Here is a 13710-nt window from a genome sequence, read left to right as displayed (position 1 = left end):
GGCACATAGGAGACCAATCAATCACAACTAAAGTGAAGCAGCTATAGAGTTGATGCTACTTACTCTCTCTCCCTTCCTGACTTTCTATCCCTCTTTCAAATTAATTAATTAGTTAATTAATTAATACTTCAAAGTAAATCTTATAACCCAAATTAAATACTTTAAGTTTAATGTGCTGAACAGGAAAACTATATGGCCAGTCAAGTACTCAGCATATTTAATTCCTAAAGTTAATTTCCAGTATGTACAAATTATTAAAAGGTATCTTCTAAAAGTGTTAAAAAATATATGAAGGGCCTAGGAAGTCCAGTTTTAAAAAAAGCTAGAGTGCTTGGGCTTCAAAAAATGTTTCCTCTTGCCCTGGCCAGTGGCTCAGTGGATAAAGCATCATCCTCGAACACATACAAGAAGCAACCAATGATTGTACAACTAAGTGGAACAATGAGTTAATGCTTCTCTATCTCTCTCCTCCCACCCCATTCCCCTCTCTCTCTCTCTCTCTCATCAATAGAAAAATAATTTTCTTAAAGTTCCCTCTTTAATGTATAGCACAGAGAAAAAAGTCAATAATGTAATGCTTTTGTATGGTGACAGATGGTCACCATGGTCACATTGTAAGGTATATAAATGTCAAATCACTATGTTGTACACTTAAAACTAATGTAAAATTGTATGTCAACTACACTTTAATAAAAGCAAATCTAAAAAGTTTCCTCTCTATTGCAGGAATCATCAACTGAACCACTTTGTAAATTATGAACTATTTACTAACCACAAGGATGTGTCTGTCCTTACTGTTTTGAACTATCTTTCACACACAGACATATCCTTCACTGGATATACTTAACATTCAAGCCAATGTTAGCTGATCTGAAGTTTGTAAAACAAACCAAACCAAACAGTATTAGCACTAACTTTAACTTTTGTCATTGAAGTCTCTAAATTTTCAGGTTTGAAATTTTGCTAAGTTATGAAAGCCAGGCTACTGTTTATCAAAATATACTTTTGTCACTAGCCTTATAGTAAAAACTTCATAAATATTAACCTTATTTCTTATAACCCTAATTAAATATCATTACCCCTCCCGATCCAATTTATGGTGAGAAAACATCCTAAATTTCTTAAGATCACAATGCTAGTCAATAGTGGAGTCAGACCTAATATTCAGCAGTTTGGGTCCAGAGCCCATGCTTTATTCAATGAGTTAGATAGTGGGGGCAATAAGAAAAAAATGTTTTGCTACAGTGTGAACATGAAGAGAGTATTATGAGTGCAGTGAGGAAAAAAAAATAAGGATAAAAGAACTTCCTATTTCATATACCAAAACAAATAAAAATATTTTAAAAATCAAAGATTGGATGAAAAAATAAAAATAAAGGTAGATGCTCAGAATGTGAGAAAAATTTATCTTTAGAAAGAGGAAGGAAATGGAGTCTTGGCTACCAGATGCCAAAAAAAAAAAAAAGGTAAAACCTGGACTGGCATCTATAAATTCTCAGCTTTGTTCTTTCCTCCTGAGATTCTTATGTCAATTTAAAAAGGCAACTTGTACTTGTTACATGGAAGAAAGTTGTATAATGGCCTTTAAATGTATAAAGATTCTAGGAAGTCCTTTAGATATAAGCTTTAATACAGTATTGTCAAATTCTATTTCATAAAACCTACCTGAAATAAGACTACCAAACTGCTCTCAAAAGTAGCATCAGTATGCAGCAACACCTATATAACCACCTCATGGGAATGTGTCATTTGGATCAACTATGATATCTTAATAATTTTAAGTGATACTCTTTTGTGATGTTGATGAGTAGCACTGGATCTAGAAATCAATTTTGGCAGAACTGAAATCTTATGAGTGTTAGTATTCCTGTGCAGTGAATGTATTTCTATTTATATCTTTTTAAAAATGCCATTTTCTAATTATTTGCTGATGCATAAAAATGCAATACATTTTCATGTACTGATTTAATATATAAAAATTTTGTAAATTCTTATCCTCTTAATACTGTCTTTTGCTTTACTGCAATGGCTGGAATTCCATATAATGAATAAGCTTCTGGTCCTTCAACGGTGAAACAATGACAGTATTCTTTTTAAGTATAACTTTTCTATAAGAATTTTTATGGAGCCTGACCTGTGGTGGCGCAGTGGATAAAGCGTCGGCCTGAAAATGCTGAGGTCGCCAGTTCGAAACCCTGGGCTTGCCTGGTCAAGGCACATATGGGAGTTGATGCTTCCAGCTTCTGTCTCTCCTCTCTCTCTCCCTCTCCTCTCTAAAATGAATAAATAAAAAAATAAAAAAAAAAAAATTTTTTTTTTAAAAAAAGAATTTTTATGGATATCTGTTTGAAATTAAGAAAGTTTCCTTTTTTCTAAGAGTTTTAATGGGATAAATTCCACAAAATCCACTTGGTATCCCCTTGGGATAATCTTAACTTGTTGATATGTATACTTTTTCACACATTGCTAGGCTCATTTTGCTAGTACTGTATTTTACACAGGATTTTTTATGTTCATGAGTGAGAATGGTCTTTAAATGTCCTCTTTCATACTTTTCCTGTCAGGTATTTATACTAAGTTATACTAACCTGATAAAATTAGTTGGGGAGCATTCTCTCTCTATGCTAAAGAAAAAATTAGTTATGTTTTCTTATAGCCAATAATTAGATTTACTACGATATACCCCTCCCCCTGCTATTCCAGATTCTGTGTTCTCTGTATTTTCTTGCCATTTTCCCCCTTAATTTTAACTTTTTAAAAAACCACTTCCCTAGTTTAACTGTTCCAATGAGGACAGAGAAATGAATGATACCTCACAAAACAACAGTGCCTACTGTACAGAAACTAATATAATGAGTCTTTAACTGATCAATGAGTGATATACAATAGACTTTTAGACTTTATCGATTTAGCATTCAGTATCAACTACTAAAGGACAAATGAAGAGGTCTGTCCCTGCAGAGTAATAATGGCACTACTACCCATCTCTGAGGACTGCTTTGAAAATTTAGTGAAATAAGACCTAAAACAAATCTGAAATTCAAGCTGAGAGGTTGTTTGTTCCAAGAATGAGTTAGACTCCAGCAAGCTACCATTACTGATAGGTAGTTGGTGGCTAAGTGCACAAGGATGATACATAGGAAATCTACCCTAGAGGTCTGAGAGGCACTTTGAGGAGCATCATGTTTTTGTGCTGCCTCCTTACTATCTTTTAGTGATGGGGTGCAGTAGAAATAATCAATTCCATTCTTTGGAAGTCCTATCCTCTATTTCCCCACCATGTCAACAGTGCATTTATTTTTAAGTTTCAGTGGTTGCCTTCAGTGAGATGTTCTTAGATCTGGAAGCCAAGAAGTTATAACCTCTCAAGAACTGACTAGACTAGTACAGTGGTTGACAAACTTATTGGTCAACAGAGCCAAATATCAACAGTACAACGACTGAAATTTCTTTTGAGAGCCAAATTTTTTAAACTTAAAGTATACAGGTAGGTATATTCCTTATCAAGGTAGCGACTGCACGTGGTATTTTGTGGAAGAGCCACACTCAAGGGGCCAAAGAGCCGAATGTGGTATGTGAGCTGCATTTTGCTGACCACTGGACTAGTACATAATGTCTAAGGCCTATACTCTCCTCAAACAGGTATACATAATGTCTCTCTGAGTAAAATGATCTGTTTTTACATCTTTCTTAAGATTCTTTTGCACTGGCAGTGTAGCTCAGTTGGTTAGAGCACGGTTACAATATACCAAGGTTGCAAGTCTGTCTCTGGTCAGGGCACATACAAGATAAAACCAATGAATGCATAAACATGTGGAACAGATCAATGTTTCTCTCTTTAAAACAAATTCAATAAGTAAATTTTTTAAAAATTTAAAAGATACTTCTGACTTGTGTGGAGTAACTCAGCTCTGCCAACCTTAATCAGTGACATTTTAGGAATTGTTTTGTTGCTGCTCCTTCTATCCTCTTACTAACTTTGACTAAATCTAAGGATGAGTGAAGGTTATAAGCCAATAAAGATCTGAGAGATAGAAGTACTACATTAGCTTTCTTTGTAAAGTCTGAGCAATTTGAAGAATATATCATGCCCTTTAGCTTCTATTATGCCACCTTGTCCATGTTCTAATGCTTAATGAGTTGTTTCTTACAAACAAACTCTACCCCAAAACAGTAATGTATCAGGATAACATGATGCAGCATTTATCGCTCTCAGCTCTGAAAACAGACAAATTCTTATCTGGATGGTTCTGAGCTAGGTACTATTTAATCAGATTCATGTAAAATCAATTATGCTATTAGCTTGGAATCAAATCTGAAATTTATCTTAGAAAGCAACAGCAGTTCTAAGGGGATGTATGGTTCTCTGACCCTTGAAACCACACGCAAAGTTTTTAGAAAAAAGGGTCCAAAATAGTTAATATTAGCGACAAATAAATAAAGGAGGTTCTTGAGTTAACATTTCTGTTCATATTCATTTTACGCTTCTCAAGTCTTACCGTATACCCAATCTAAAACAGTTGCAGTATCTTAATTTCTACAGAGGTATTTAGAAAACAAAAAGAATGCTTCCATTTTGTACCTATCTGATTTGTGGTCAAGATTTATATCTCCAATCAGCACTGAAGCATCTCGGTCACAAAAGGACTCAATCTGGATCTTAATTTACCTACATCCGATTCTGTAAATGCTCATTTTGTTTCAAACTTCACTTCTATTTAATTAATATTACACTCCTAATTTCTTTTTCCCTTCTGGCATTTTACAGAATCCAGATCACAATTCTGGTAGCAAACTTCTTATTCCTGGCCTGGGCTTATACCTTGACCGGGAGTAAGGATTATCCCTAACACTGTCCAACTACCCAGAGAAGGTTCCAGAAAACTTGGTCAAGACATCATATGTTTAAAAGAAAAATACCTTGAATCCTTATTGAAGGAAGACTTACAGATACTGGGGAATTTTTATCTGTGAATATAATGAGATGCTGGATTTTTGGTAAGGCTGCCAGCTTTTCTTGGTAGGAGATCTATAAAAAAGGTAGTAAGGTTATCATAATAATTTCAACTGAAGAAACAGGAGACACACATATTTCTCTTTTCCCAAAGCACACACTCACACACACCCTTTCCTTGGGGCATGGGGACTATCCTTCTTCCCAATCAATGTTTTTTAAAGGCAAATGTCAGGAAAATAAAAAGAGAGAGATAATAAATATACAGAAAATTGACCAACTCTATGTATGTTTCTGTTGGCAGAAAAAGGATCCATTTTCTGAGTTGAAGAACCTGAATTAGGATAGAAAATATCATGTATATCTCTTCTACCAGCCTTGGGGCCAATTATATAGAAAACTTTTCAGACAAAGGCTTATTAGGATGTTCACTGGTAGATTTCCAGGAAGTATAAAAAAATAAAAACCCTTTCAGCATCTCATAGGAAACACAAAATTGATAACCTAAAAAAAATTTTAGGTGCCAATTAATGCCAATAGACTAATAGGCCTTCTAACCTATAAGATTAACCCAAGAAAAACTACTGAACTCACCATTCCTTTAAGCTGCAGCTCCATGAATAAACTATAAAATTAATAACAGGTGGCTTAGAGGGGCTTCAACCACTCTATTTTAATTATTATCTTCTTGTAACTCTGTTCTACATGAGATATAGTTACCCAGCAATGAAGAAATTATTTCCTAAGTTATAAAACCAAGGCTGTAACAATATCAAGGGCTAGAGAAAAACATGTGCCCCTTGTCACAAGTGAGGAAAAAATGTCAACTATCATTTATTTAAAAAATCAGAAAAAAATATATAAAAGTTAAATCAATGACTACTGTCTAAATTTAGCAATGTAAAGGTCTGGTTCTCCCGGTTGTCCTCCAACCGCCTGCCAATTTCAATAACTAGCCTATGGTACAGTATGAAGAACCGCAGTCCATGAATTAGGAAGGCTGGATTCCAGTCCCTACTCCAATGCTAACTAGCTCCAAGCATTAGAGAAGCCACTTTTCCTTCCTGAACCTGTTTCCTTATCTCTAATACAACATTTGGGTTCAACAGCACTTGATTTACATTTTAGCATGTAAACACCTTAATTTTTAATATAAAGTAGCTAAAAACTAAAAATGTATCTAAATAGAATGGAAATAAAAAGTAATTTATTCCTTCCAAAATGTTCTTTGGATTCTTAGGTTTTCATTTCATTGAATGTATCCAGGCTCTAACCTTTCCCCTGCCATCTATATAATTTTTTCCTTGGTTCCTTTATATGTTACCTTGTACTTTGTCCTTTAGTTCAGAGATTCCTTTTTGAAAGAAAAGAAATTTCAACTGCCTCCTTTGTTATGAGGACATTCTGCCCAGCTGGAGAACACACTGAAAAGGGAAGTGGTTCAAATTTGCATACAAACACTAAATGTTAATTCTCAACAGGCTCTTCCACTAGAGCAGTTCTGAAAATTTAACCTCTTAAACATGTTTATTTAGTGAAGGTATACAATTCAAGTTATTTAAATTAAGACAGTTTTAGCCTATAGCTTATTTCAGGGGTCCCCAAACTTTTTACACAGGGAGCCAGTTCACTGTCCCTCAGACCATTAGAGGGCTGGACTATAAAAACAACTACGAACAAATCCTTATGCACACTGCACATACTTATTTTAAAGTAAAAAAACAAAACAAAACGAGAACAAATACAATATTTAAAATAAAGAACAAGTAAATTTAAGTCAACAAACTGACTGGTATTTCAATGGGAACTATGGGCCTGCTTTTGGCTAATGAGATGGTCAATGTGCTCCTCTCACTGACCACCAATGAAAGAGGTGCCCCTTTTGGAAGTGCGGTGAGGGCCGGATAAACGGCCTCAGGGGGCCACATGCAGCCCACGGGCCGTAGTTTGGGGACCCCTGGCTTATTTAATAAAGCAGTACAAACAAGTGGAACAGATACAAATTTGTTTAAGCATATAAGAAAAAAAACAAAGAAACAGCCATGACTGGTTGGCTCAGTGATAGAGTTAGGCCCTGAGTGTGGATGTCCTGGGTTTGATTCCAGGTCAGGGCACACAGGAAAAGTGCCTATCTGCTTCACCATCCTTCTCCCTCTCACTTCTCTTTCTCTCTCTTCCTGCAGCCAAGGCTAGATTACAGTGAGTTGGCCCCAGGCTCTGAGAATGGCTCCATGACCTCCACCTCAGGTGCTAAAAAATGGCTCTGGTTGCTACGGAGAAAGGGCCCTAGATGGGCAGAACATCACCCCCTAGTGGCCCTGCTGGGTGGGTCCTAGTCGGGGCACATGCAGGGATCTGTCTCTGCCTTCTCTCCATTTACTAAATTAAAAACAAACAAACAAATAAAACTATCAAAGATATTCAGAACAGATCAGACTGCAATTTCAACTGTTTCTATATATATTTTGCAAATAGTATTTTATTAATTATTGGGACAACAGACTTGCATAATCAGCAGCATATAAATGTAGTCCTCATATCTATCAATCTCTTCTTCACATACACATATATAAAACATTTTAGTAGGAATACGGAGGGAATTATGCATAATATAAGACTAATTTTCCTTAACAAGGATCATTACCTCTCTTGAAATAGATTGTGTAACAAGCTAGTCATTCTTAGCTAATATGGCTAGTTTGTCTATCAACAGTTTGACTATCTACACAAACTGCCATTTCCACCACTTCCTTTTTCTCTGGTTGCCAGCTTCCTCTCTCCTTGTTATACTCATCTGCAAGTCAAGGTTTGAAGAAATAACACAATAACAGACACTGTCAGTTGTACTCATTCCTAGACTCAATAAACCAACATTTTGCCAAGGTTTCTTAAAACACTGAAACTTTACCATTTGCGTAAGTACATGACAAGGACTAGAATAATTATTTCAAAGAAAGATGTAAATGCCTACAAAAATTAAAAACAAAACCAAACCATATTTAACAGATTAGGAGTCAGCTTTAATTCTTTAATATCTTGGGTAAATCACCTATTTAACTGCCGAGCCTGTTTCTTCATTTGAAAATGTAAGAGTGACTGACCTAAGTGTTTGGTAAAGTATTTTTTAATTCTAAATTTATGAGCTTTTTATAAAAAAAGAATGGTACTCAGTAATGTATAATAAGTGTATAATTTATTATCATTAAAATTAATGCTCTAGAGGATCTTTTCATCTTATGAAAAATTAAGTGTTAAATGTAATGGGGGATAGATTTGGAGTGTCAGAAATCGGAAAAAAAGTAGGTATGAATAATTAGGAAAGACTTTGCGAAGGAGTTAGAATTTTAGGGGTAGATATGATTTCCAAAGCAGAAGGAAAACCCTCCAGGCTAGGAGAGTATGTATGTAAAAGTATACAGTGAGCCCTGGCTGGCTCAGTGGTAGAGCATTGGCCTAGCATGTGGAAGTCCCAGGTTCAATTCCTGGCCAGATCACACAGGAGAAGCACCCATCTGTTTCTCTACCTTTCCCCCCTCCTTTCTCTCTCTCTCTCTCTCTCTCTCTTCCCCTCCAGTAGCCAAGGCTCCATTGGAGTGAAGTTGGCCCAGGCGCTGAGGACGGCTCCATGGCCTCCATCTCAGGCGCTAGAATGGCTCCAGTTGCAATTGAGCAACACCCCAGATGGGCAGAGCATCGCCCCCCTGGTGGGATTTCCCGGTGAATCCCAGTTGGAGGCATGTGGGAGTCTGTCTCTCTGCCTCCCTGCTTCTCACTTCAGAAAAATACACACCAAAAAAGTATACAGTGAGAAAGAACAAAAGGAAACAGTGCATGGTATAAAAGGGAAAATATTTGGAAAAGGGAAGAATTAGATAAATGAGAAATTTAAAAACAAAACTCCTTAAAGTATAGAAAACAACTGCTGTTCTTTATACATCGGTAGATAGAATGGTGCAGACATTTAGGGAATTGCATAAACCTCTGATGACTTGGATTTACATTAGACTTTGATAGTACTGATGATTTAAGTAGAGCACAGGAATTCAGCAACTCATGTGGCTTCTGAAATAACATTATGACTTGCTGGATGTGCAGTTATGTTTAAAACACTATTAAGAAAGTAGAAAATTAACAAATAAATGATGATCATTTTACATTGCAAAATGTATAAACCACATCCTTCACTTAAATATCAATACTTGACTACACTTAAAAGTGATTTTTTCCAATTTGGTAATATGTAACTTTATCTTTTAATTTTTATTAATTTTTAATTTATTGTGTTTACATGGATTCAAGTGTCCCACTGAATATAACTCCCTCACCTCCCACCCCTGTATCCCTTTTTACACCCTTTACCCATCTCTCCCTAACTCCCTCCCCCCTTCCTTCTAGGATCTGCTGTCCTGTTATCTGTATCTGGTATCTATATACAGTTTCACTAATCTCTTTACCTTCTCTGATCCCATCCCCTCTTCCCCCTTCCCTCTGACTGCTGTCTCACTTGTTCCTGTGACCCCACCTCTGATTCCATTCCTCAGTTCACTTTGTTCATTAGATTCCACATATATGTGAGATCATATGATATTTTTCTTTCTCTGCCTGGCTTATTTCACTTAGCATAATACTCTCCAGGCCCATCTATGCTGTCAAAAAAGGTAAGATTTCCTTCTTTTTTATAGCCATGTAGTATTCCATTATGTATATGTAGCACAGCCTTTTAAAGCACTCGTCCACTGACAGACACTTGGGCTGTTTCCAGATCTTGGCTATTGTAAACAAGGCTGCAATAAACATTGTGGTGCATATCTTCTTTTGAATCTGTGATTTGGTATTCTTAGGATATATTCCTAAAAGTGAGCTAGCTGGGTCAAAAGGCAGTTCAGTTCCATTTTTAATTTTGGAGGAGACCCCATACAGTTCTCCACAGTGGCTGCACCAGTCTGCATTCCCACCAGCAGTGCAGAAGGGTTCCCTTTTCTCCACATCCTCACCAGCACTTATTGTGTGTTGTTTTGTTAATGATCGCCATTCTGACAGGTGAGAAATGGTATCTCATTGTGGTTTTAATTTGCATTTTTCTGATGATTAGTGATGTTGAACATTTTTTCATATGTCTATTGGCCATTTGAATGTCCTCTTTGGAAAAGTGTCTATTCAGTTCTTTTTCCCATTTTTTAATTGGATTGTTTACCTTCTGGTATTGAATTTTAGAAATTCTTTATAAATTTTGGTTATTAATCCCTTACCAGATGTATTGGCGAATATGTTCTCCCATTGTGTGGGTTGTCTTTTTATTTTGTTCATGGTGTCTTTTGCTGTGCAAAAGCTGTTTACTGAGATACAGTCCCATTTGTTCATCTTGTCCTTTATTTCACTTGCCCGTGAAGATAAATCAGCAAAAATATTGTTATGAGAGATATCGGAGAGTTTACTGCCTATGTTTTCTTCCAAGATGTTTATGGTTTCATGACTTACATTTAAGTCTTTTATCCATTTTGAGTTTATTTTTGTGAATGGTGTAAGTTGGTGGTCGTTTCATTTTTTTGCATATACTTGTCCAATTTTCCCCAACATCATTTACTAAAGAGACTGTCTTTACTCCATTGTATGCTCTTACCTCCTTTGTCAAATATCATAGTGGAAAATTTCCCTAAATTGATGTTACTTTATTTAAAAACTGAATTTATTGGGGTGACATTGGTTAACAAAATTATACAGGTTTCAGGTGCCAAATTCTATACCACATCTTGATTTAGTGTAATATTTCAGTTACTAAAATTTTGTCTTATAGTCTTTTAAAGACACAAGCAATAAACAAGTAAATACTGTATGTAGACTCTTTTGTTGTCTTTTACAGACAAGTTCTAGAGTTGGTCTGAAAAGTATTTGGGTGAACCTGACAGAACAATACACTGACCCTGTATGCCAAGTAATACAACTGGAGAAGAGAAGGATGGAGGAAAGGCAAATCCTTGATACCTGATTTGAGAAGAATCTGAAAACTAGTTCTTGGTAGTCTACATGTCTAGTATATCTCTGATGTAAATATTTGTCTGGGATGAAGAAGAAAGCAAACACTAAAGATCATCCTTCCAAATGCCATCAATTGCATTACTAAATATTATCTTACATACCTACCACCTTAGGCATGAAATATTAAACTCATCTAAAACTTTTTGGCACTGCATACAATTTTCAACTTTTGAAAGTCTTGTATCACATTATACGTCTCCTTTTAATAAAATAAAAAAATAATAGAAACAACACCAACCAGCCTGGGAAACTGAGGTTCTGGCTATAACTCTATTTCAAATGAATTTTTAAGCCCTTCCTTATCTGCCTCGATTTTAATGTGAGAAGACTGAACTATAACATCTAGAGCTTTCTCCCAGCAAGAGTATTTTATTATATTAAATCTTCCCTCTACTCTATAATCTGCCTTGATTTTTGGGCACCTTATCCTACAGGGTGAGGTAAAAGTAGGTTTACAGTTTACAGTTATGAGTATGTGAAACAGTTTACAGTATTCCTGTATTATTTATTTGCATTACAACTGTAAACCTACTTACTACACCTGGTATATTCACATTATCTTTCTTTATACAACTAGATATGGCTCTCTAGCTCTCCTTGGCTTGACAGAAAGTAAAATCTTATTGTACATTCTATTAAAAATGGAGTCTAAAAAGACTCTTCTAAAGAAAAAATAAAATCCTGTGGGAGCATGACTTAGAACAAGTGAAAATAGTTTAGTAGGTAGTGTTCATTGACCAACTTCTATTAAGTCTAAATCCAAAAAAAAGTGCAATTGTGAAGTCATTCAATTTCTGTCATCTTTAATTATAACCAACATATGCAATTTTTTTTGATTTACTAATGTTACATTTTTCTACCCTTTTATAGTAGTCCCAGCTTTTACAAACAAAACGGACAACAGAAGGAACAACTCAAAATGTGTGAGTAAACAAAAAACAAAATTATTTTTGATAGCGTTAATTTCTTTCATACATATATTCTGATCTACAATTTCTTTTCTATGTAGCCTACAAGGAAGGTGATCTATTTAAAAACTCCTTGATGGCTTCTTTCTGTACTTGTAATAAAATCAAACTTCTCCAAATGTCCTTAAAGGCTTTGCATGATCTGGTCATTGCTTACCTCCAAACTTATTCCAACTCCCCGCCCCTCTTCCATCACCATAGTTGCAGTTGCCCTCACCATCGTTCAGTTTCTTGAAAGCATGAAAGCTGTTTCTACATCAGGGTCTGCACACTTGCTTTGCTCTTTCTCTACTATTCTCACTATTCCAGTCTCAAATACTACTTTTTCAGAAAGATCTTGTGAATTCCAAACCTGAACTAGATTATCCCTTTCCATAGTACCCAGTTATTTTCCTTTAATATACAGTAGTTGCACATTGTGATCCCTGCCACGTATTCACCTACCGGTTGTCTTCACCATTAGGTCAGTGACCATGAGTTTTCTTCAGCAGTCTATAGCAGCAACTGATCTAAAATAACCTAACTAAATGAAAGAGAAAAGAATGAAGAAAAACAGAACCTACATCTATACCTAAAGACTGGAGAGCCTATAAACTGAGATAATGCTAACTATAATCAAAATAGGTTTTGTTTTGTTGTTTTTAACCGAATTAACACTAATGTATACAATTTAAGTCTTGAGTCTTTCTGGAAACCATGCTAATTAACAAATTGTGGTTCTATTTACATTGTACTCTTCATTAAAATAACACCTTCTGATATACTCATAAAGTGGGTAAAAGTAGGTTTACAGTTTCTGTATGGGAAATAACCCAGTAATAAATAACAGTACAAGAATAAACTCTGGCCTGACCTGTGGTGGTGCAGTGGATAAAGCACTGATCTGGAACACTGAGGTTGCTGGATCAAAACCCTGGGCTTGCCTGGTCCAAGCATATATGGGAGTTGATGATTCCTGCTCCTCTCCCCTTCTCTCTCTCTCTTTGAAAAATGAATAAAATCTTAAACAAACAAACAAATTCTGTTTCACATTCTCAAAAATGTAAACCTATTTTTGCCCACTCTGTATAATCCCTGAGAGGCGATAAACAGACCACTAAGTTGAGGATAACTACAATTTACTAACTGGAAATATGTTTTATCTGGTTAATGCCAATTAACTGCAAACAGCAAATCAATTTCCCGACTAAAAAGTTGTAACACTATATTTTTTATATATTGTTATATCATGAGCATCCCTTGACAAGGCAAAAAAAATTTCCTCCCCCCCTCAAGCCAGATGAAGCCCGTGCTCAAGCTGGCGACCTCGGGGTCTCGAACCTGGGTCCTTCCGCATCCCAGTCCGACGCTCTATCCACTGCACCACCGCCTGGTCAGGCAAAAAATACATTTTTTAAGAGCTATTTAGAAGATGGGGAAAAAAAGGTTAATTAATTTGGGAGGCCATCTTAGAAAGCCTAACATATTGAAGAAATAATTTAGGTTTTGCACTGGCAAAACTGAACATTCTCTTACGTTTGAGAGTTTCTATTGGAATGAAATATGTATCCTTGAAGCATTTATTTTTTAAATTATTTGGGCATTTAAAATAAATGAGTGATTTGTTCCTTTAGTGCCAAGTGCACCATACTGCCCTAAAGTGATAAGTGATAAGGCACTAACAACACCACAGAAGCAACTGTTTTAAAAAGTACCTTGCTGCCCTGGCCTGACAGTTGGTTTGAAAAATCATTGCAATGCACAGTGGTTGCA

At 35.8% G+C, this 13710-nt stretch overlaps 1 protein-coding gene across 6 annotated transcripts in view; it reads right to left on the bottom strand.

Annotated features, from left to right (window-relative positions):
- ABHD17B (abhydrolase domain containing 17B, depalmitoylase) overlaps window positions 1-13710 on the bottom strand; it is a 54360-nt gene that overhangs the window by 29922 nt on the left and 10728 nt on the right. The window contains exon 1 of one of the 6 annotated variants that reach the window (XM_066257098.1): window positions 2135-2262. The exons of 4 other annotated variants lie outside the window; for them this stretch is intronic. The gene's annotated coding sequence lies outside the window, so the exon portion shown is untranslated. Of the gene's footprint in view, window positions 1-2134; window positions 2263-13710 lie in introns of those variants that run through there. One more of the 6 variants, XM_066257097.1, reaches the window with a different exon arrangement.

Source organism: Saccopteryx bilineata, chromosome 2 (assembly GCF_036850765.1).
Source record: "Saccopteryx bilineata isolate mSacBil1 chromosome 2, mSacBil1_pri_phased_curated, whole genome shotgun sequence".
Lineage (NCBI taxonomy): Eukaryota > Metazoa > Chordata > Mammalia > Chiroptera > Emballonuridae > Saccopteryx > Saccopteryx bilineata.
Note: the sequence above shows the minus strand (reverse complement) of the source record. Positions and strands in the feature narration are given on the sequence as shown.